Below are 23,748 nucleotides of genomic sequence, written 5' to 3'. Positions count from 1 at the left end.
TGCGGCTGTGTGGCTACCAGGAGCAGTGCAGATTGTACAGTCTGACAACAGCAGGAAGGAAGGACCTGCGGTATCTCTCCTTCACACGCCGTGGGTGAAGCAGCTTGTCCCTGAAGGATCTGCTCAGTGTCGGTAACAGTCCTGCATGGGGTGGGACGTTTACTCCATCAGAGACAAAAGCTTAGCCATCATTCTCCTCTCCGCCACCACCTCCACCGGATCGAGGGGACATCCTAGGACAGAGCTGGCCTTCTTAACCAGTGTGTTCAGTCTCTTCCTGTCAGCAGTCGAGATGCTGCTGCCCCAGAAGACCACACCAAAATAGATGGCTGATGCCACCACAGAGTCAAAAATGGATCTCAGCAGTGCCTCCTGCACTACACAAGACCTGAGTCTCCTTAGGAGATACAGCCTACTCTGTCCTTTCTTGTACAGGGCGTTAGTGTTGTCTGTCCAGTCCAGTTTGTTGTTCAGGTGAACACCCAGGCACTTGTAAGATGTTACTCTTTCAATGTCCCTTCCTCTGGATGTTCACCAGTGCCGGAGGAGAGTATTTACACCTGCTCGTTGGTTTTCCCTGCATTTGGTTCTTTTTGATTAAAACCTTTTTCCTGCACCTGTCTTCATCCTTTCTCTTCATCCTGCAGTTGGGTCCACACATTCCACGCACCGTGACATTCTCTGTTTTAATGTTTTTTGTATTTATTTGTTATTATGATCAACTTAAAGGTTGCTGGAAGTTGCTATAGAAAACAACTTTGAATGATTGATTGACTGATTCCAAGTTTGTCCTTATGAGTAACTTGATGGATGCAGTCATAATCTAGACTCTGGTGTCAACCCTCATCTATAGTCAGGGGCTGTGGTTTGAGGAGCAGGGTAAGATGTGTTTCTGACTTCTCCCAGGGGAGGTGTTCTGGACATGTCCCAGTGGAAAGAAACCACTCACTGGAGCATTTTTCCTTCTAGTTATGTCTTGAGAATGTCTCTGTGCCTCTCCAGAAGAGGTGGCTGGTCCTAATAACTGGTCCCAGATAAGTGGTGGAAAATGGATCAATAATCAGAAGTTTGGTGGTTCAATTCCCGCTCCCTCCAGGCAATCTGTTGTTATGTCCTTGGGGAAGACACTTCATCCTCCTTACCCTCCGTGTCGGCATCACTAGTGAACGTATGTGGATGAGTGTTGGTGGTCGGAGAGGTCGTTGGTCATGTTGCCATGTTTTCATCAGCCTGCTCCAGGGTAGCTGTGGCTATGTATGTATCTTATCATCACCAAACATGAACTAGGAGTGAATAAGTTAGGAATACAACATGAAGTGCTTTGGGTGCCTTGAAAATCACTATATAATTCTAATCCATTATTATTATTATGTTGCACACCACTGTTACTGCTATCATACACTTGACTGTATCTTCGGGGTTAACTTGTCAGGTGCAATCTAAGAATAGTGTTGAAACGATGATGGCTACAAACAGAACTTAAGAATGAGACACCTACTATGGCCACTGTGAAACATTTCTGCCTGGACATTGTTTCTAAGTGACCAGCTGATATTTGACGTACACATGTATCTCTACTATATACCCTTTCCCTCCTTCTTTTTTCCCTTTCCCTCTTTGAAGTATTCGAGCAGCAAGGCTCAGGGTGTTAGCAGGGAATTTGTCCAGCTTTGACAGGGCCACGCCGTTTTTCCTCAGTGCTCTTTGAAGAATGGACGCTTATCGACACCAGGGCTAAGCGCCGGCCCTCTGAGCTCAGGCAGCTCCACTGAGAGCATAATGTTGCTACCCTGCCTCCCGATCTGGTCAAACACACACACACACACACACACGCATGCCATACTCACACATTAAAGCTGTAATAAACACACATATGTATATACAAAGAATAAAAGTGGGCGCTGGCTTACAGCGACGATGACACACATGCATTCACAAATCACACATGCTGGAAGACATTTGCAAGAAAGATGTAGTGACATTTGGATATGTGGGGAAGGAGATAATGGGGATGATGGAGATATGGGCTCAAGCATATGCTCTTGCACACACACACACACACATACACACACACACACACACACACACACCCACGTTAACCTTTTTCCTTTGGCATACAAGGAAGGAAAACAGTAATGCTTGCAAGAGGAAGATCAGTGGAGCTTTGTGGCCTCATGGTGTGAAAGAGGTGAGCTGAGAAAGGTGGGATTTCTTATAAAGATCTAACGTTCATTGTGGAGACTTGACCACAGCTTCAGTCTGCAACTCAGAATAAACAGAGAAAACATTTCTCTGCTGTGACTGTGAACCTCAGAATTCTCCTTCAATCAAAGAAAGTTTTGAGCTTTTAGTTGCATGAAAACACAACAGTAGTCATGATCTTAACTGTTTTTCAGAAGATCATTGTGTTTGTGACGAGGTGCCCCAAGGCCAAAACATTACCTTCTTAGAGAATGCCTTGCTCACTTAGATCAAATTAAAGCATTTTTTCAAAAAAAAAAAAAAAAAAAAAAAGGAAAAAAGAAAAGCTTTTGTTCACTAGACCTTCACCTGGGTAAGTATTTGATTAAAGCAACTGCAATCTCTGATTGTTAAGTAAAGGATGTGTTAGAAATAGAAAATACTGCTCATAGTTGTTGTTCCTAAGGGTTTGACAGTAGAAACTCTGCAGAGAGATTACAGCACAAGAACTCAGAACTAAAGCTATCTCAAATACAAAGAAATAAATACCATAAGCAATTGAATAAAATAATAATTTCCAGTACTTAGTGTTTATTTTATAATGCAACGCCTACATGAATATTTAAAACAACAGACGTCTGAGAACCTTAAATGTACATTCAGCCCATTGCTTCTCTGCAAAGAACTTCTGAGTGTTTCTGACCTGCTCTGCGTGTGTTTTAAAAGTAAGTCACTGAAGGAAAGTAAATTTCCTTTAAGAGACCTTAACTATCTGTCCAAATGGACTAATAGGTCTATATTGCCTTCATTAGAGGCTAAATTTATAATTTGAGGATCTGCTCTTTATGCCTTTTGACTTAAACCATTAACAGAACATCACTGGAATAAATTGGATTAATTGTGCATTCAGAGCTCCTATGAAATCCATTCCCTTTTAAAACATTTTTTTCTCCATGCAAAAATGCAGACATATAACAGTTTGAGCAGAGTTAAATCTACAACACAAGCATGAAATGGATATGTGTCTGCTAATCAGAATCTTTATTGTTAGTTATTGTAGCAATGGGGATTGTGTAACAAAATGAAGGTGCAAACATTAACACTGTCACTCAAGTACAAATAAATAAAATTATATATAAAAATTGAGGTTAAAATTAAAAACAAATACATAAATTACGATGTAGGCAAACGTATCCATATACAAATTAACAAAACTCATATCGGTGCTTAATTGGCTGGAAAACTTGAGTCTACATTGTGGTTATGAATATGCCCAATATCAAACAGTGTTTAGCATTTTGATGGCTGTGGGGTAAAAGCTTTCTTTAAATCTGCTTGTCTTAGTTTTTATGGATCTAAAACATCTGCCTGTAGGCAGATATTCAAACAATTTACATGTAGTGGGTTACAAAGAATCCTCTTGATGTGTTTGAGACATCAAGTGCTGTGCAGGTCTTGCAGCAAATTATTTGCTGAGTGACCTGTATGACCCTGTGAAGTTATTTTCTCTGTGCTACTGTGCTTCTGGAGAACCATGCACATAGATAGTAGGTCAGAATGCTTTCCATTGTGCAGCAGAAGAACACCAACAGTTTCCCAGGGACGTTGTTTTTCCTGAGAAATTCAATGCTGATTTTCACCAGGTCCGTTTGTGCCGCAATTTCTCTGGAACACTTCTGACATGTGCTCTGGTGTGCCCGGTGTGAGCCAAACCATTGACTTAAATGGCCGCAATTAGCTTTGGAGGCCGCAGCAAAGCAGGGGCGCGGCACAAATGAACACAGTGGAAATTGGCCTTGAGACTCGTTCCATGCAGTCCCTATTGGCGAAAAGTGGTTGGATGTTCCTCACCCTTGTTTTTCACTATATTTAGTAGCAAGTTGTTGATCCTGCACCACTCTATCAGCTGCTGCACCTTATCCTACCCCTACCCAGAGATGATCCACGCTACTGTGGTATTGTCAGCAAAGTTAATAATACTGTGTCAGACAGGAGTGCAGCCATAGGCATAGAGGAGGGCTATACAACTCAGAACTATGAGGGTTAGTAGTTAGAAGAACATTGTTAAATGTAGTTTATCATTATTAAACTACATTTAACAATCCATTTAAAACTCATACTTAAAACATAACTATCCTATTTTATGCAGAAATAATTGCAGGCATTTTTATGTTTACATGCATTTATTTATATAAATATTGATGCTAATTCAAATCAAATGTCCTGATGATGGTAACCTGAAGATAAACAGAACATCATTTTATGTCACCAAATAAATACACTGGGATGCAAACTCCTAGAGCAGTGGTCCCCGATGTTTTCTAGCTTGGAACCCCAATTAGATGTCACAAAACTCTGGTGACCCCAGACATTCAAAACATAGACAATTTTATTTACTTTTATACCACATTTAGACTATTTTATGTATTAAAATGTAGGTTAAAGTGATTTTGAATTAAGTCTGGGGTGTTATTTTATCTAGATGATTTGTTTTTAGTATGTTTTAGTTTTTAGTTTGCATCCATGTGTAGCTGCTCAGGTGTTTTGTGTTCACTATAGTTCACTTGCAGCTCTTAGATTAGCTCATACTTCTGTCTGCTTTAGTTAAACTCTCAATCCAAATGAAAACATAGTTGCCCAACCAGTATAACGTATCTAAATTAGCATAAATTCAGCTTCACACACAATTCTATTAACAAGTTGCTACTATCGCTATAAGCTACAAAGCTAGTAAGTTAGTTTGCGGTCGGTTTAACATTATTGTTGGAATATTACAGCCGGTGGTTTAATGTTATGTTATAAAAAAACACCACCAAACTTTTTGTTAACTTAACTTTAACTTACTACAATGTCTTTGTGGTGAAGTGCGACGTGTCTCTTCAGGTTTGTTATGGTTTTCTAGCTACATTTCCAGATCACATTCCTTCCCTTTGACTAAAATCAAGCATAAGTTTTTTTTTTTCTCCATATATCACTTCTTCTCTTTCTCTTGGGCCCAGTGTAAAGCATGGCCATTAATGTTTTAGTTTTAACCTTTCGCCGTGAATCCACCTCCTGTCTGACCCATGTGTTTGTGCACCTGCCCACTGCAGGTTTGAAAGCAGGTGCATGTGAGTGGCGGAAGAGGAAGCGGAGAAGACAAAATTTGACAAAATCATATAATATAATAATATAATGTTCGTCCAATCCTCAAGATCTACCATTCTAGAGGCTGTTCTAGAGGCTTCATGTGCAAAGAAAAAGACTCTAAGACAAGTATTTGAGTATGGAAATGATGGCTGCCAAAACCAAAAAATACATTTTCTTTCATTTAACTTAAACCATGTGTTTTTGTCTTCTCTTATTAATGTGTTTTATATTAATGTCATTTATGCATTAAATATGCATACAATTAGAGCCTTCTGTCTATCATCTGTATTCATTTAATGTGTTTTTGGTATGTTATCAGAGAGCTTGCAGATGAGTATCCTAGTGAAGTAGACAGAGCAGTACTACCAGATCTTGTTGGGCAATGTTGAACAGTATAGCTCATGTTCAACCCGCGAAAGGAACAAACAAAAAGAAGAAGAAGAAGAAGAAGAAGAAGACAAAGTCGACAAAGAACAAGAAAAAGAAGCTGTGGCATATTTTTTTGCCTCTTTTTGTGTCTGTTTTTCTCTTTTTGAGAATGTTCCTCATCATGATCTCCTCCACCATTGTCATGTTTTCTATTAAAACTGAACTCAGAAGTGAACTTTGCCCTGCCCTCTAGTGGAACAAATGCCAAACAGTAAAGGTGGTTCATGCAACTGCTGTAAGGATAAATTTCATATATTTTTTTTAAACAGCAGGTAATCAAGAAGATTTATTTGATTTTATATTTGTCAATACACTGCAGCAACATTCAAACCGCTTCCTGAACGCTACACAGAGAAAGGATTCAAACTTAATCGATGATGCTTCAAAGCATCAGCACATCATGTCCCATCACTACTCAGGAGATATAGTCAGCAACCAGCAAGCTTTGCTACTTCATGCCCAACATCAAGGTTTAATGCTGCTGTTTTAATTGAATATTTATTCAGAATTCAGTTCATTGTTGAAAAAAGAAATAAAAAAACCTTGTGATTGTGGTGGTTGACCTCTTCATAATGCAGTTTAACAAATTCGCAGTTATTGAAAAGTAATCCTAATCCTTTCTTTAATATTCTGATGTAAAATGAGCTTGACATTAAACTCAGAACAGTTCAGAGTTTATGGTTGACCTGAGAATGTCCCTGTCTGTATCAGGAAAGATTTTCAATTGGCCTCAAATAAGGCATGCTATTTCTTACCCACACAACCTAAATGAAGACGAAGTCTATGTCACTTTGACTGAGCTGGCCTTCGCTGTAAAATGCTAATAATGGAATGGCTTAGACTATCGCCTGAAAGAAGATTAGAGTCCAAGGCTAAAGCCAGGAGAAAGGTTGGTAACATTTGATAAAGACAAAGTGGTGAAAAGCAAGGAAACTTAAGGAAGAGAAGGTATAAGAGGGATATCTGAGGATTCCAAAGAATGATAGAAAGCCAAGGATTGTTGAAGCAGTAAGACTAAACTAGCATTATCGTAGTAGAGGAATTTAAGTCTTAGAAGAGTTCCTCACCACAGCCACATTGGAAATATTTTGATGGCTATTGACGGATGACTTTAGAAATTGACTTTCACCTTCTAATTGCAGCCTTGTCTGATTGGAATGATACTTTGAAGATAGTGAGAGCTCAAAATGAATTTCTTCTTCATTATCTATAATCTGTTCACACGCCTAAGATGCCAGTGCAATTTGAGCTAAATCTGGCTATCAGAGGGACTGGTTAAAAAAAAAGAGAGAGAGAAGTGTAAAGTGCAAATGAGAAAGATGGAAAACGCAAAAAAAAAAAAAAAAAAAAAAAAAAAAATGTCCATGCATCTTAGAGGCCAACTATCTTTTCCTCTTACTGCCTCTCTCAGCTTCTGTCTGCATCTCTCTCCCTCTATGGTTCCAGTGCTGACCCCGCTCATTAAAGCTGATTAAAACTTTTCCAGCAAGCGCTGTTTGCCCTCAGAAGACGATAACCTCTACAAGGCTGCTACATAAAAGAATAATAGCCGACTACAAAAGAGGGTTGGACAAAGAAAAAAACCCTTCGCCCAGGCCCAGCAAGGCCCCAATTGGAACATTTTAGAAAATTAATGAAATTTTAGATCAAATGAATTATAAATTAAGAAGCTGCAGAGAGGAGAAAAGATGAATAAGTCATAAGAAAATGTACTCTTGCTATCAAACTGCAGGAACATGTTATCCTCCAGTAGGCTTGAAGAAACAGGGTCAGGTTCAAGCCATGCGGATTGGGAGGAAAACAAAGGTTCTCGCTCAGCTTGGCTTTGAAGATAATTGTTGCAACTGTACTTGAAAGGGGGCTCTGGCCCCGGCCCCTACTGAGAGAGCTCCACTTTGACTCAGTGGCTGTTTTATGTTGTTTTGTTGTTTTCCATTGTTTTTTAGGCAGAGCTGCAACAGGGATTTGCAACATTTGGGAATGCTCTTTTTAACAAAGATCACATCGCATGCGAGCCCTGGCTTTATGTGACACACTGGCTTCTTCTGTCTAATTAATAAAATTCCTTTTAATGTTCTATTAAAAATAAATAACAAATGAAGTGGGTACATTAGCTGGTTTGTGTTAAGTTGGAAGTGCTGGAAAAGTTGTGGTTTGCTCTCTTTGTTTCTTCTCTGTGTGCGAGGTGGTGGCTGCTGTGAGATCAGAGTAACATGGCGTTTATCAGACACGTATGAGTCCCCTGGATGTTTGCCATGTTTCAGCTGTCAAACGTGCATGAAACATTCATAAAAGTTGGCCTCTGTCAGCTGTACTTTTGCCCTGTTAAGATGGAGGTTACATGTTGTAAAAGTGTTAGTTGCAGTGCTTAACAACAGTATTCAGTTTCTCTCTCACACACACAGAAAGCAAGCCACACACTAACACAGCTAAACGGTGTTAAATGGATCATTAGCGCTGAGCTGAGGAGGTACTCGACCCTTCTCTGGTAGGGTCAGAGGTCGCAGGCCTGAGGAAACAAACCAATCCCTGATCAAAGGGCGGTCAAGACTGGTCAGCCCTGGTGAGTTCATTCACTTTTACAAGCTAACAAGTGTGCATGCTTGTGTGTCTGTGTTTAGGGGGTGTTTGTGTGTTCTTGACATGGATTTCCAGCTGGAATCTTTAAATGGCCATCAAACTCTTTCCAGGATTTAATCTTCAATGTATCAAAGCTTTTTTTTTTCTTTCTCTGTATCTTTATATTAAGTCAAAATTAAGCACTAACATTATGTTACAGTTATGCTAATACATTTCAGCTAATCCTTCAAGTGTCAGTGTGTCTCAGTATGACTGCGAAACTTGAAATAATTTTGTAATTCTGGAAAACATTTTGGAGAAATGCATTGCTTTGTTATAGCACCCATGAAGACAGCAAAGTGGACACCAACAATGTACTGTTTTAAACAAATGATAAAAAAAAATGGCAAATCATGCAGCTGCTCATCAAGTCATTTGTATTAATATTTAGAGGTTATGAGTATTTTAAAGGAGCTTTCGGCATCCAATGTTATTTAACTGCAAATTAGCAAGCAAATTAGCTTGGAGTTGTATCTATGAAACAGATTTGTCCTAGAGATCCAGCCATATGAAATAATATAATTAAATCCATGTTAGAAGATCACAAATGTTGAATCTAAATATTGAATTGTTTATCACAACTGACATTTTCCTTTTTATTTGAAACTGATTCAGCTTTCCACTAAAAGGTAATTCTGGGCTCCATTGCCTGATTTAATAATCAATGTTTGTGAAGTTATATTCAGAATTTATCCATAAAATTTATCTGGAGTTTATAATCCGGATCTACCTCATTCTATCAACAGGTCTAGTTTGGTACGATATGGGTCTGTATGCATTTTGTTTTTGTTTCCGCTTGCTAAAACCTTGAAGGGTGCCAGAATATCCGAACCGAACTGTTCCACTTTTTTTAAGACCCTTCCATTGGGGTCCCAATCTTACTGATCCGACCCTAAAGGGTGAAACTTGACTGAAATTTGTTTATTGGTGGAAAGAGTTATCACTTCCTCTGTGACTTGGAACAGCACCTTGTTTAAATTTACAGTGGATTTTTTTGTTGTTTAAAGCAACAAAACAAGAAGAAAGAACACAAAGTGTCGGATGTCCACCATTCTCCTCCTTCATTTCCGTGTTGCATTCCTTATTACAATTCAAGGAGGGCATTGCGTCGCTATGGCTTCATGCTGTTATGTAGTTGGCAAATCTATGTTTATATGCTGCCTTCTGGGTAAGGGTCTGGCTGGGGAAGCACAACAGAGATCAGGATTTTCCGAACCAAACCAAACCAAACTGTTGGTTCTGTTTTTCCTGCAGCAGCTCTCCATTTTCTGTACTTTTTCAATTTGTTGAAATGCTTTTGAACTTTGCCTCCTATATCCTTACAATAACTTAACTTCAAGCAATAACTCATGCTTAGTAATTACACTTAATTTGTCTAAGAAATTACAGATAAACTTTTATATTTTAAAATATAACTATTTATCAAGTATTTTATTAATTTATTTATTGTGGCATTTATTTGCTGCAATGGTAAACACATAAGAAAAAATGAAGAATATTCAGAAAATCTCATTCTAAAAATATTTTTACATAGTGGGTATCTGAACCTTTATTTTAAAATGAATTCTGTTCAGTTCAGTTTTATTTGCATTGCTCCAAATAATGACAGTCATTTCAAAGTTTTACAGATAAAGTCTAATTCAATGCATTATAGTCCAATTATTATCCATTATATAATCCATGTTTATCTATTTTATTGCGCATGCCAATTAATAAAGAAAGAAAGTACCTGCTAAGGACACAATGGGATTGAACACTGAGACACTGAATCTTCTCTTCGATTCAGTCCTCCAACCTGAGCTGACAATAGTTATGAAAATCCCCCTTTTAACAGAACAGAAAAATCTCCACCAGAACCAGAACCAGGAAGGGGAAAGCAGGGTCAATACGCACCATAACTCTTATACCTGCTTCACCTGAAAGATAAAGAGAGAACAAATTAATAACAGCAATAATATTTTGCACTTGGAGAATAAAAAGTAAAGAGTGAAATATGGATGAAAGTGCTCAGTGTATCATAGGACATCCCCCAGCAACATAACTAAAAGGATGGCGAAGGGATGCCAAGCCAGTCTAACTATAAGCTTTACCCAAATGGAAAGTTTTAAAGTCTAATTTTAAAGATAAAGAGGGTGTCTGCAGAGGGGCCTGATAACTGAGTCAAGTCCACATTATTTTTGAAGTAGATGTTTCTGAAATCTCTCTGGGAGTAAGTGTGGCATGTGTGGTTATTTCTCTCTGTGTTGGCCCAGTGATGGACTGGTGACCTGGCTAGGGTGTACCCTGTTTCTCATCTGAAAGCAGATGGGATAGGCTGCAGCTCCCCTGCATCCATGAATTGAAATAAGCAGGTAAAGAAAATTGGTTTTTTAAATGTGTCATCCTTATTCATTACACACCCAGGTACTCCACTCAACTTCTTTACAATACCTTTAAATGTGTGATCTTACAAGCGGACTGCAATAGGATTAAGATTGTGTTAATGTAGCACTATGTAATTTTCTGACTTTAGAAATATGTGTTTCTGACTCATTTTGATAGTACTGTGACTTTATGACTCCATTCCTGGAGCCATCGTTGCCCAGATGTGTCTGAAGGCTGAGAAATTTCACGACTTTTTTTTTGTCAAAAGGACAGAGGAAGAGCTAAGAAAAGAGTCAACATCGGACTGACTTTTATTGGCTGGAGTCTTATCTTGCTTTTTATAATTTTAATGTAAGTTATGATTTTATTGTGACTTTTGCTATTTGTTGCTGCCTTTTACCTTTTGCCTTTTAATGCTTTCTTTGCACCATCTATAATGGTTTTAATATTTTATGTAAAGCACTTTGAATTGTCTTCTACATGAAATGTGCTATACAAATGAACTTGCCTTGCCTTGGAATAAGGTCAGAGAAAAGACATGATGTAAGTTGTTAGGGGTTTCCTGACTGAGAAAATCAGCCAAAACTCAGTAGTGCAGCTCTAACATGCCCCCAATTTCTTGCAACCAAGCACACTACAGTCCATTATAATAGTCCATTGGTAAACCTGTTGATAAGAATGGTGGTGGTGAACAACCAAAGCACTACATACTGCATACAGCACAGACGATCAACTGAAATGCAATACGAAGCCCAAAAACATTAAAAGGGGCCTCAAATTGAGGTTTATTATCAAGAAACAGAAGTGAACTCTGTATCTTGTCCACTAATTACAAGCTTGATGGTCATACATACTAAAAAAGATGTTATATTGAATATGAATATTCATGGTTCGTCTCAGCTTTAGATTTTAGGTAACGGGACTGAATAAGAGCCAGAAACATGCCAGCTTCAAAGATGATGTTAAAATGAATAGTAGCAAACTGCCTTTTTGCAAAAGCAGGTATCGCCATGAAAATCCCCGAGGCTGAAATGTCATTCCACTGTTTGAGCCATTAACTTTACCTTGTAAACCATCCATCTGTGTGAAACAGAATGTGTTGGATATTTTGTTTGCATTTGAGTATAAAAGGAGACCAGGAAAAAAACTCTCCTCCTCCTTCATATCTTCACATGTATGTTTATGTGTGCACTGAGAGAGAGAGAGAATGGCAGCCAGTATCTCTTTCCCTTGAAAGGCTCACATGAACATGGAAAAAAAGACACAAAACAACTAGGTTAACAATAGATAATAGGACATGGGGTGCTAGCCTTCTTTACAATAGGCTATCACCAGCGCTCACAGCTTGTTATCGTATGCTCCTCAATAATTAATGCACTTCTCCCTGGCTGCTCTGCTACATGCCAAGCTTTGATATGAGGTTACTGTGCTTAGGGTCCCACTGCAGGAGGGGCCCTTGCTCTAACACTACAGCGTTTTATGTCTTCCTGTTCAAAATGCCCACACAAGCTTCTTTTTTGGCCCTGAGTGCCTTTGTAGTGGCAGAACAATCAAGGTGAACATAACTCATCTTTTTCAATTAACAGTAAGCATTTCTTTCTTCCTATGGTTTGCTTCAGGCAGAATGATAATGGTTAAGATGTTTCCAAAGACTTGTTGCTAATGATTTGGAAAATTTAGCATTAGAGGAGGTAATTAATAACAACTTTAACATTTACTCTCACTGGCTACTTTATTAGGTACAACTGGTCATTTGTTTTTCAACACAAATTAGCTATTCACATGGTAACCATTCACTGCATTTAGGCATGAAGACATGATGAAGAAGACTTGATGAAGTTCAAACCGAGCATCAGAATGAGGAAGAAGAAGGATTTGATTGACTTTTAGCAACCATCTATAGGTTATAGCAGTAGAAGACCACATCGGGTACCACTGCTGTCAGCTAAGAACAAGAAACTGAGGCTACAACTCAGAGACTCTGCTTCCTCATCGGAAGACGTGTTGATGGGATTGTGGAGATCTTTAAGGTACCCCCCCCCCACCACCATCTCATCTGTGGAGTCTGTTTTCCAAAGCAGAGCAAAGCTAAAGCACCAACAAAACCAAGAGTTCTACGTTTCCAACCCAAGTGGCAGCAAAATGCTACAACATGTAGACGTGTCTTTCCAAAGTCCCAAAAGAGAGGGCGTTTAAAAGTATGTTCAGACAATGAAGCAACTCAAGGAATAGTTATTGTGAAATATAAGTTTATTTGTTCTAATTAGAGCAATCTAAGTAAGCATTTGTTAGTCAAAATCACAGTGAGTGCATAAAAGGGTGTCTGGCAGGCTACCAGCAGGACAGGCGATTAACTGGTGATAATTTCAACTTGTTGTGCCATATATCAGAACATATTTCACAAAAAGTTTAATGTTATATATTTACCTTCTATGCCAGTTCATAGTTCGATCAAACTATGCTTTTTTCATGTCACAGGCAGCAGCGAACACTGGGGAGTTAAAACCCCGCGTAAACCTAAAACGGGTAAGTTCAAATAAAATGCACCTTGGCAGGTGAATACCCATAAAAATGACATTTTATTTAAACAATTTATTTTAAAACAATGAGAAAACACAAAAAACTGACAATTTCCCAAAACAGCCCTATATGCCGGGGTTGAGATCGTATGGAGGGCTGATGAACTGGAGGAGCTGGCGAAAATCCAAGTGGAGACAAAACAGCAACCTCTCACGCACAGTATAGTGTAGGGCACGCTACTTCATGTGTCTAAAAAACAGGAAAACACACCAGTCATATGACGCAGATTAATGTCCCGCTGCATCTGACGAGCGAAAGCAGTCTTACCAGTACATCCCAAAATGGGGAGGGAGAGAGAAGAGACCAGGAAAACTGTGACAGGTCCCAATGAGCTGCCCCAGCACCAAACTCAGTCACAACCCAGCAGTGCACAGCAAAGGTGAAACTGCCCGTCATGCGGCTTTCCGCACAGCTGCAACAATCAGCAAACCGCAACGCTGCGAAGAAACATGCAGGTGCAAATACCCAAGGACCGCCACAGCCCCAGCAGAGAAGGAAAGAGATTATGGCACTTAAGATCGCAGGGGAGGTAATGTTGACACCTTGTCACGCCAGCTACACAACTGTCAGCATACAGCGCATATTAAATGGACAAACACATGCCCTTGCGCCTTTATATATATATTTCTTGCAATAAAAACAATTTAGGAAATGATCTGTGACAAACAAAATGTTGCACCATCCTCTGGACACACACAAGCTGTAAGAGCTGCACCCGCCCTCTGAAATGATATTTTGTGTCATGTAACATAACGTTAAGTAATCGCCTCCCTTCCCTCCACTGATCAGATCTAGTAAAACAGCTGCTGCCGATCGAGCTGCAGGTTCTGTGGCAGAGCCGGTTACCTTGGCAACGCGTCACAACAAAATACTCCACTCAGCCGCTTCTTTGCATCGGACGGTTCACGCCTCCTCATTGTCCATTAATTTATGATAATGGACACCTCGTCGGACATTATCCCTTACTTATTCTATTATTCTGTTTTTCACTAACCGTTGCAATGACAATGAAGTTCTATTCTACAGTACAAATTTACACACAATAATAGTTAAAACAATATTAACTAGATGCAGAAATGTCAATTGACAGTGTTTTATTATCATGAACTACACCTACTCATTAAATCAGGCTTTAGTTTCGATAAATTTTTTCCACATTTTTCCTAATTCGCTTTCTTTCTTTGTTTATTATGAATATGCAGTTAACACCAGCAGCATCCGTACTGATCAAGTTTTTCTTTTTCTTTTTTTTTTTACACAAAAGATGAGGAGAATCCATTTTCAGCTCTTTTAAAAAAATATCCCTTTAATGTATTCTTGGGGTGAGGGATCTTTAATACTGCGTTTCATCAAAAGCTCAGAAGTATTTTGCACCAAAATCGCCTTTTAGCCGAGGAAAACATCCCAGCAACAGTGTTGCTCCCAAGAGAGAAAGTTTGAGAAAAAAATTAGCAAGAAGTTTGCAGGCACCCCTCACTGTTCTGGCATATGCAGAAACCCCCAAATGCATAGGGATCTGTCAGTCAGTTTCAGGGGCACAGCTGCAGCAGGGCATGGGGAGAATTAGCCCCCTACTGTGCCCCCTTTGCTAAACCCCACCCGTCCATCTCTACCCACCAGTCTTCCCTCCCTTCACCACTCATCTTTCCACCTATTCACCCTCTTACCAAGGGGCCATCTTTTCCGTGGCCCTAATCATGGATTTTTGTCAAATGATGTGGTTTATTTTAGTAACGGGGGGCAGGAAGGAGTCCAGCCTGTCAAAACTGCCCCTACTTATAAATTGAATTCTTACAGTATGTGCTGCAAGGAAATGATGTGACAAGAAAATGCAAACCTTCAGTGGTACTGCAGCAAAGTAGAACCAATAAGTCAAATCAAGTGCCCTCTTTTCTCATTTAATCAGTTTATCCTTAAGTTGTTTGATTAGTGCCTGTTTAGGATGCCTAAAGTCATCTTTTATTCCTCTCTTCATACATAAAAAAGGAAAATGGACAGGGAATCGAGGGATGACTGACAGGCAAATAAGAAATGGAACATGATGATGAATTTGTAAAATCTGTGTGGTACAAAATGCAGAAATCATTTTCTCCACTTTGCTTTACCAGGAGTGAGGATGAGTGGCCATCTCTCTATGCCAGAGATTATGTCGGTCAGCTTTTGTGTGCAGAAGGATTTAGGGGTTCACACCAGATTACGGACTGGAGGATTAAATTAGGGGACTTCAAGAAAATCCCTCAGACTTTGCTCTGTTTATCCCTGTGTAGGCAAACAGCAGTTTAACTTGGCCATAAACGCAGTTGTGTGTGTCAGTGGTTAAAGTACATTAAGTACTTATGTACTTTTAATTACTATTAAGAGTATTTGATACCATTTTTTTTTTTTTTTTGGAAATTATGGCATAAATACTGGGCATCAGATTCTTCCTGGACTCTAGTTAACTGATAGACTGTAAGGATATGATTAATAATTTTTTATTTTGTCTAAATCAAGGAAGTCAGGGGTAAATGTCGGAAAATTCATAAAATGAAAATAACTTGTAGAACAAAGAAATGCACCATTATTATAAACTGTAAAACCATTAAAGAAAAATGCATGAACAATGCAGTATTTTCTAAAAAGCAGCATCATGATTCATGTTATACTGTCCTTAACTCTCCATGTGTGTCAGGTTTTCACAGTATGCATGCATTTTTCCATCAGCTCAAAGAGGTTGTTGGCACCCGTGCATTCAAATACAGCATTTTCTTTCATGTATGGCCCTGCACCACATGACTTACCACAAACCAGCCTCAAAGAAATCTCTAAAATAAACATCTGCACTCTCTTTGAGCCTGTATCTACATCCATATGTGGAATTCAAGATCATTATTTACATAAAGGTCTGGGACATTTAATAACCTTGACATCGTATGTTTAGGTATAAAAGATTTAGGCCATGTTTTATACCTCCATTTAAAAAAAAAAAAAAAAAAGAAATAAAAAAGATGGCATCCGCTCACCAAATCAGTGGGTGAACGCTTGCAAAAACCAAATCCCTAACCACATAATGACAGCCAAGGCTTCTGGCAAAGGGGCCACAGAGGTTGTAAAAAATGTGGAGAGGAAGGGAATGGAGGATGACCAGTGTGTAAGTATGGGTTTCCTTCTTTGTTATACATGTCTTTATGTGTGTGCAGGCCCTGTGATCAGTGAGCCCCAGAGTGGAACAGTCGCCTCAAATAGAGTGCGACAAGAGGCTTCATAAGTCAAAGTCTGAGAACCGTGTGACAATCTGCTGCTCAGTGGGAAAAGAGGTGGTACCACACCAGTGTTAGTGAGGATGCAGGAATCCTCCCTTGAATTTCTAAACCACACTAACCAGCTAAGTTCATGATAGACTGCATAGTAGGTTAAAGGAGATAACAAATTACAAGTGTTCCGTCCTGCTGTGGTGAACATTCACTTAATTTTAGGACAATCTTGTGGATGATATTGGAGTTCTGGGGTTTGGTCATTTGTGATGAGTATTTATGGTCAGAGTTGGGTCAACCCTGTGGGACATTCTGCTACATTTACAAACCAGTCTCCTCTATTTCTATTTAAAATGTCTGCCTATTAAAGTCTAACATAACTCAGTTTTAATATTGCTGGACAAGAGATTTTATATGATTTTTGTCAGAATCCATAGAGCTATGATACCTAGTTGGTATGATGATCCTTACATATTTGCATGTTGCAATTGCAACTTTTAATTCAAATTAAGCCAATACTCATGAATTCTGCACGTCCTTGCAATTTTGTCCAACTGCAAAAACTATAATGCAACTTTGACAAATCACAGCATTCCTCCATGTTATCACCAACTTTACTGCCGTGTTTCTGATCATGAGCATGCAGACATATGCGACAGAAGTTTGACCTGGATGATATCAAATAGATGCATCTAACCTGCTCAACCCAAAGATGAAGAAGATGAAAGGTGTGAAACATGCACTGACTAACATAATCACCAAGGACAGTGCACAACACTTTCCCAGGGTTCTACATTAAAGTGGAAATAAAATGTTTTGTAGTGTATGTGTAATAGTGTGGTGGGAGATAAACGAAAGTTGTCAAATGGTGAACATTTTTTGACCCCAAAACACCATGTCAAAAATGTGAGACAAAAATCCCCATGCTGGAGTCAATGACATCTGTATCTGTCGAAATGCTGAAAGAGTCAGAATATGTTTTCCTTTTCTTTTATGCTAGTTGTTTGAATAGCAAGTTGCAGCTTGAAGAGCACTCTGCTGAACAGTTAAATACTCCCCCAGCTCATTTCAATAAAAAAAATGTTGTATTATCAGAATTCTATTATTAATTAATTCATATTATTATAATAAATATAATGTAATATTTAATTTATATTTCTGACACTTTTGAAAGAATAAAACAATAATAATAAAAATAACACTCAAAAAACGAAATCAAGGAAGCAACTTAACTTGAATTCTCTGGTTCTCTGGTTGTTTTTTTAACTGGGCTGTTGCTGTGTTGACTGGGTTTCCATTGTCCTTTTTTTTCCTTTTTTTCTTCTTTTGAATTTCTGAAAATTGAATAATTGAAAAATAAGTTTAGCGTACCGCAGGAGAGTTTGCATTATGTTTTTTGTTCGAAGACAAATGCCTGTATCTTGTGGCTGTAACTCTAACCATGATCTCATTAACTTCGTTGATCACTGACAAGTAGAACAGGCACTGTGACCTATTATATTTATATTTATAGTCATTTTAGTTGATTATCGTATTGTTGTTTATTTTATTCTGGTGGTAAATGGGTGTGCACAGCCTCGAGTGCATGTATGACTGCATTTCACTGCCATCTTGTATGTGCATGTGACAAAGAAACAACTTCAAACTTTGCTAGATCGCTGGCGTCTCTAATTACTATCACATATATTGTCAACAATATCTCAGGAACAGTTGTAGATATCTTACCCTTAAGCTCAGGAGTCCACAAATCTAGTCTTTGAGATCTGCTATGCTGCAACTCTTCTCCAACACACCTGAATCAAATGAATGGCTCGTTACTAGGCCCCTGCAGTGCTGAATGACATGCAGGAGGGAATTCAACCGTTTGATTCACTTGTGTTGCAGAACAGATGCATCTAAAAGGTGTAGGATGGAGATCTCGAGGACTGGACTTAGGCACCTCTGCTTTAGGTTATCTACAGAAACATGTAAATCAGAGGTCCCTAAGCCTGTCCTTAGATGTCGCCCTGCTGCAACACACCGGATTGACATTAATGGCTCATTAGCAGACTTGATCTGAGCTTGTTAAAGAGCCATTTCAATCTGAATCGTTTGCTCACCTCAGATTATTCAGTTTTAACTTTTCTGACCTGAATAAAAATAAATTGGTTTTAAAAATCTAAGAAATAATAAGTTTTTGGAGTAGCAGGTGATAATATAGTATTGCTTCCTCTCAAAAACTGAGCTGGAAGCTGGACAATAATAAAAAAAAAAAAAAAAAAGAAATGATCCTCTTCTCTAAACTAAACTAGTGTGTTACAACGCTTTTCTCTTTAAACTGATGTGTCTCTCCTGTTGGGTACAAGATATGGAAAGGATTATTGTTCACTACATTATGAAATAATAAAAAAGAGCTTAAATAAAATAAAAAAAGAAAACAAAAATGCATCAGCCTTCTAAGGTTTCAATACATTTTTAGTGCGCTACACGCTGCAGTAATCTATGTATTAATGTATTTACCCAATATTTGCCATGTATGTCTATGTTATGCAAATGGAGGTGCATCATGACTAAATGAAGAAAACCTTCAATGTGCCGTCTGTTCCAAACACACTCAATAACAAGAAAGCCCCCAGAGTGGCAAACCAAGGACAGATTGCGCCAAAACCAATTATTGGGCCTTTGTTTTAGCCGTTGTTAAATCCACAGATCTCCTAAGAGCCGGAGCACTGTTTTGATGTCTTAGAGTCTGGGTTGTCGGAGGATGGCATTAGCCCATCTATGGCTACAAAGAGCCAGTCTGCAGTGGGGCCCGAGCATCGGTCCAGATGGCACGCTGCCACGGCGACCTTGTCAGCACCTGCTCCCCAGGCACTCTGTCCGGGCATTGCCGGCGGGAACTGAGATGGGCACATCATGTCACCCCATCGCCATGGCAGCTAATGAGCCCTGTGCCCGCTTAATTAAGGGAACCAGCTTAATGCAAGAAAGAGGGGAGGTGGGGCCGGGGGCGACATAAGAAAAGACACAGCATATGCTGGACCACTACCAAAATAACAGAAATAAATAATTAGTCGTAACCCCCCCCCAGAAAAAAAAAAAAAAAAAAAAAAATTGGGGATCACTAGAGCCAAAATATCATTAAAATTTGAAATGGAAATCTCCTTATCAGCCTTCCAATAACACAAATTAGCTTTTTAGCTTCACACATGAAATCAAAGCTAAAAATATTCAATTAATAAATGAATAATTGGAGATGAACTTTTGATTATTTTGGGCTACAGTCCAGCCTTATCTGGGGGTGTCACCTTGGACTACGTCTCACTATTCTGTTAGTGTCACAACATCTTTCTCTCCCTGCTTATTTATTTAATATTCTTAAAGAGTTCTCCATTAAAGAGCTTTTATACAGTGATAGTTGGGGGGTCGTCCGTGCTTATGCCTGATCAGCCGAAGAACCACAACATGCACTTGCTTTAGCTCCAGCAAAAGAGGCAATAAATCATTTAGATTTTATTAAACTCAAATTAAATGCGTTTGCTTGTGATGGAATTACGCTGTTTAAAATGTTACATGTCAGCCCCACCCCTCCTTTTGCATAGACATACACACAAGCTTCTCCGCCCTTATCAAGCACTCACACATGCAATCCCACACACACAGGCAATCCTTTCACTTCTATGCCCTTATTATGCAGGACAAAAATGTCCCTAAGAACCACAGCCAGTTTCCCCCCAAAAAGAAAAGGGATGGGAAAAAAAATTCTGTGTCCCTCCACATCTGAGGGCGTAGAGAGCAATAGAGGGAAGGGGAAGGAGAAAGGAAGGGGAGTGGAGGGTGGCTAATGTGCAAACTTGTTTCCGTCCTCTACGGCTCGCCCATCATTTATTCAGCAGCTCGGCGCTCGAGACGGGCCACTCGCATTTGCTTGATACTCAATTATACATTAGTGTACATCACTTGGCAATCTGTTCATATCAATTTAATTGGATTTTAATATTGCCTCTGATCTTGTTGTCCAATTAACAGTGCTGGCTGGCAATAAAGCAGAACCACACACTATGTGACACCTTTGATCCCCGCCATATGGAGCCCTTCCATTGATTACCGGCACCGCCACTGAGTTTCACTCCCTCAATATGGCCTGTGATGAATGGAGGTGGAGGGTATGTGTTGGGTGGGGTGGGGTGTGAGGTATGTGTGGTGGCATCATCATAATCATACCCCCTCTCCACACACACACACCACTGATGTGATAAAAATTTCACTTCACTGCGCAACTTCATTTATTCTGTTGACATTCGCCTCTGATTAAAAACAATAAAAAAAATAAAAAGAGAGAGAGAGAGATGCCCTGAATAGCATATGCAAATCCAACCCTGGGCATCTATCATGTGGAAGCCAAAGGGACTGGCTGACTGACTGCCTGCTGCCTGCCTGGCACACTTGCATAGCCTTGACAATGACAGCACACGCTAAAGCAACTTTTTTTTTTTTACTTGCTATTCCTAGCTTGTTTTTTCCACCTTCTTTGCTTCTTCTCTCTTATTTTATCTCTGTATTTACTTCCTTGTCCTCCTGCTGGCTATACTGTTTTCCCTCTCACCTGCGTGCCAGTTAGCAATAGTGGTAGGGGCAAAGAAGAAATATTGGGAGGACGGGATAAAAGAAATGCATATTAGTCCTTTTGACTAGAATTAATCTTCAAAAGCAGGAAAACGGAGGAGGAGGAGAAAAAAAAAGAAAGAGTCTTCTGTTTTTGTTCAAACTGAGAAAAGCAGCATGGAAAAGGGAGTAAAATAGCTCATATGATCATATTGAGTAGTTAGGAGGTAGGTGGGGCAAATCTTCACACTGTGGAAGGCGCAGCTTGAGGGCAAAGTGTGTTACTGACAATGTTTCTAGTGATATTACAGGGGGCTAGGGTGGGGGGTTGAAATCAGTGAGTACGGGACTTTGTAGTGTTGCTAACATGGTGGTTTTGTCCACAGATTTAGCAACATATCAAACCTGCCCACAACTTGAATTTAAAAATGTATCAACTGACTTTTTGGACAAACATCTCAAGGTGATAGTCAGGTCCAGTGCTTGGAAACATAGCAACAACTGGTCATCAGAGCAGACAAATAAGTCAGAGAATTTTATTGATGGGGCTTCTACAGCCAGTGGAAAAAGCTGAATTGTGACCATTTTTCCACTGGAGCAAAGGAAGGAACCCAGAATTGGGAAAGTCTACAAACACAGATCTTGGTCCTTTTCAAGTGGAACAAATACGGGAAGCAGACTACAAAACAAAGTGCATTGTGGGTTCAGTGCACAGCATCGTGGATAAACACATCCAAAACATATGTACTTGTGAGGTGATAGGTGGCTCTTGATGGGAAAGACATGGAAGAATTCGGTAAAAGTTCTGATAAAAATCTTAATAACCCAAGACCACTAAGATCTGATGCAGCTCCATATTTAGCTGTTATGTACTAGAAAGCGATATTTGCTCTGCATTATTTAATAAATGATAGAATTTTTTTCTTTGTTGTGTGCCTCGTCTTTTCCTTCAGTATTCTTGGTGCAGTGTGCCTTTGGCAGAGAGTGGAACTCACTATTTAAAAGGTGTCATTTGTTTGAGAAGTGCAGCATAAACGCAATTCTGGACCAGAAGAATAGAGCACCTCCCTATCCAATCGCGTCCCCAATCGGACCAAGTCTAGCGGACTCTCCTGGTGTCAATGCACTCTTTATTAGCCACTTTCTTAGCATCAATTTTAGATGATTTTTTCATCCAAAACAAAGAAAATAGTGCATGAGAGCAGCTTTCTAGGGAATTTAGCTTTGTGAACATACAATAGGGCGGCTGTAGTTCAGGAGGAAGCGCAGTCGTCTTTCGACTGGAAGGTAGGCGGATCGATTCCTGGCTTCCACTGACTATATGCCGAAGTGTCCTTGGGCAAGACACTTAACCCCACGTTGCCTATCGATGTGCCTATCGGGGTGTGAATGTGTGTGTGAATGGGTGAGTGTGATAAGTAGTGTAAAGTGCTTTGAGTGGTCAAACTGACTGGAAAAGCGCTATATAAGTACAAGTCCATTTACCATTTATGTCAGCACAGCAATTAGGAAATAAAACAATCTAAAGATCTTACAGAAAGCAGAACACATATGGAACAAGATTACATAAATCTGGCAACTGGCATATATATTTATACAGTGATATTTAGTAGTGTTTGTAGGACACTTTAGCAATATTCAATTAATTTGGTTTCCAGTATGCTGCACTGATCAAGCACAGAGATGGTGGCTGTTAGGAGAGTGCAGTTTGAAATAGCAGAGACTTTTCCAAGACACCTAAAAAAGGCTTTCAAGAACTGCATGTTGAATTTGACGGATCTGTTGGTAAACTGATAGAGATAAGGAAAGCTGGCTTGTCTCTTTTTTAAGTTTTTAAACAAATCTAAGTTTGCCTGTTTGGCTTCTTTCTTACTCACATAAACACAGAACATAGGAGATAAACTAAGCTAGCTTGAACTGTATCACGATGAGCTAGGTTAATAGCACACACTGATAAAGCTATGAAAGCTCTGTGAAGATAGTTTGTTTGGCCTTTATCAAGCCATAATCTATCCCTAAAGCACGCTTAATATGTAGATCATAGTTTGACAGAGATGATGCTTTGTCAGTCAGCAACCTTGAGTAGAATGATGTCTTCAGATGTGTTCTAGTTGTAGAATTTAGCTAGCAATCCACAAACATCAACATGGTACATACTTGTTCCAACTGCAGCTCCTCAACTTTTGAGATCCCTAAAGGATTACATTGCTTTATCTGTATGTGTGCCATTCTGCTTTACTGCATCCCACTCAGTCCCGGTCTGTCATTAGAAAAATTAATTGTTCAGCCAAGTGGCACATTCAGAGGGAACCACTTGGGCAACAAGACAACATTTACTGACAAGGGGGAATAAAGTGAAGTCGAGTGCGAGGCAACAAAACCCAAACAGGTTTTTTTTTTATAAACCTGAACAGGCGAGAAAAAGAAAAGAAAAAAATGAGGAAATAACTGCTCCTCTTGTGTTACCCAACTGTGTGTGATGGATGAATTCATCAAACTCATTGTTTGACCTTTTAAACAGCCAAATAAGAGAATGAACATAAAATTAAGGTTTTCCAGGTGCAACAATTTTTTTCTTCTTTTTTGAGAAACCATTTACTCAAGTGATCACAGCAGGAACCTAAGAAGT

General features: G+C 39.3%; 1 long non-coding RNA gene across 1 annotated transcript; it reads left to right on the top strand.

Annotated features, from left to right (window-relative positions):
- Nucleotides 1-335: 335 nt before the first annotated feature.
- LOC121655926 lies at nucleotides 336-22,478 on the top strand. The gene is made up of 4 exons (XR_006013334.1): nucleotides 336-345; nucleotides 6,134-6,141; nucleotides 15,603-15,606; nucleotides 22,361-22,478. It is a non-coding gene; the product is annotated as an uncharacterized LOC121655926 (long non-coding RNA).
- The last annotated feature ends 1,270 nt before the right edge of the window (nucleotides 22,479-23,748 follow it).

The sequence above is a fragment of the Melanotaenia boesemani genome, chromosome 16, assembly GCF_017639745.1.
Source record: "Melanotaenia boesemani isolate fMelBoe1 chromosome 16, fMelBoe1.pri, whole genome shotgun sequence".
Lineage (NCBI taxonomy): Eukaryota > Metazoa > Chordata > Actinopteri > Atheriniformes > Melanotaeniidae > Melanotaenia > Melanotaenia boesemani.
The sequence above is the reverse complement of the archived record's forward strand: the minus strand, read 5'-3'. Positions and strand labels throughout refer to the sequence as shown.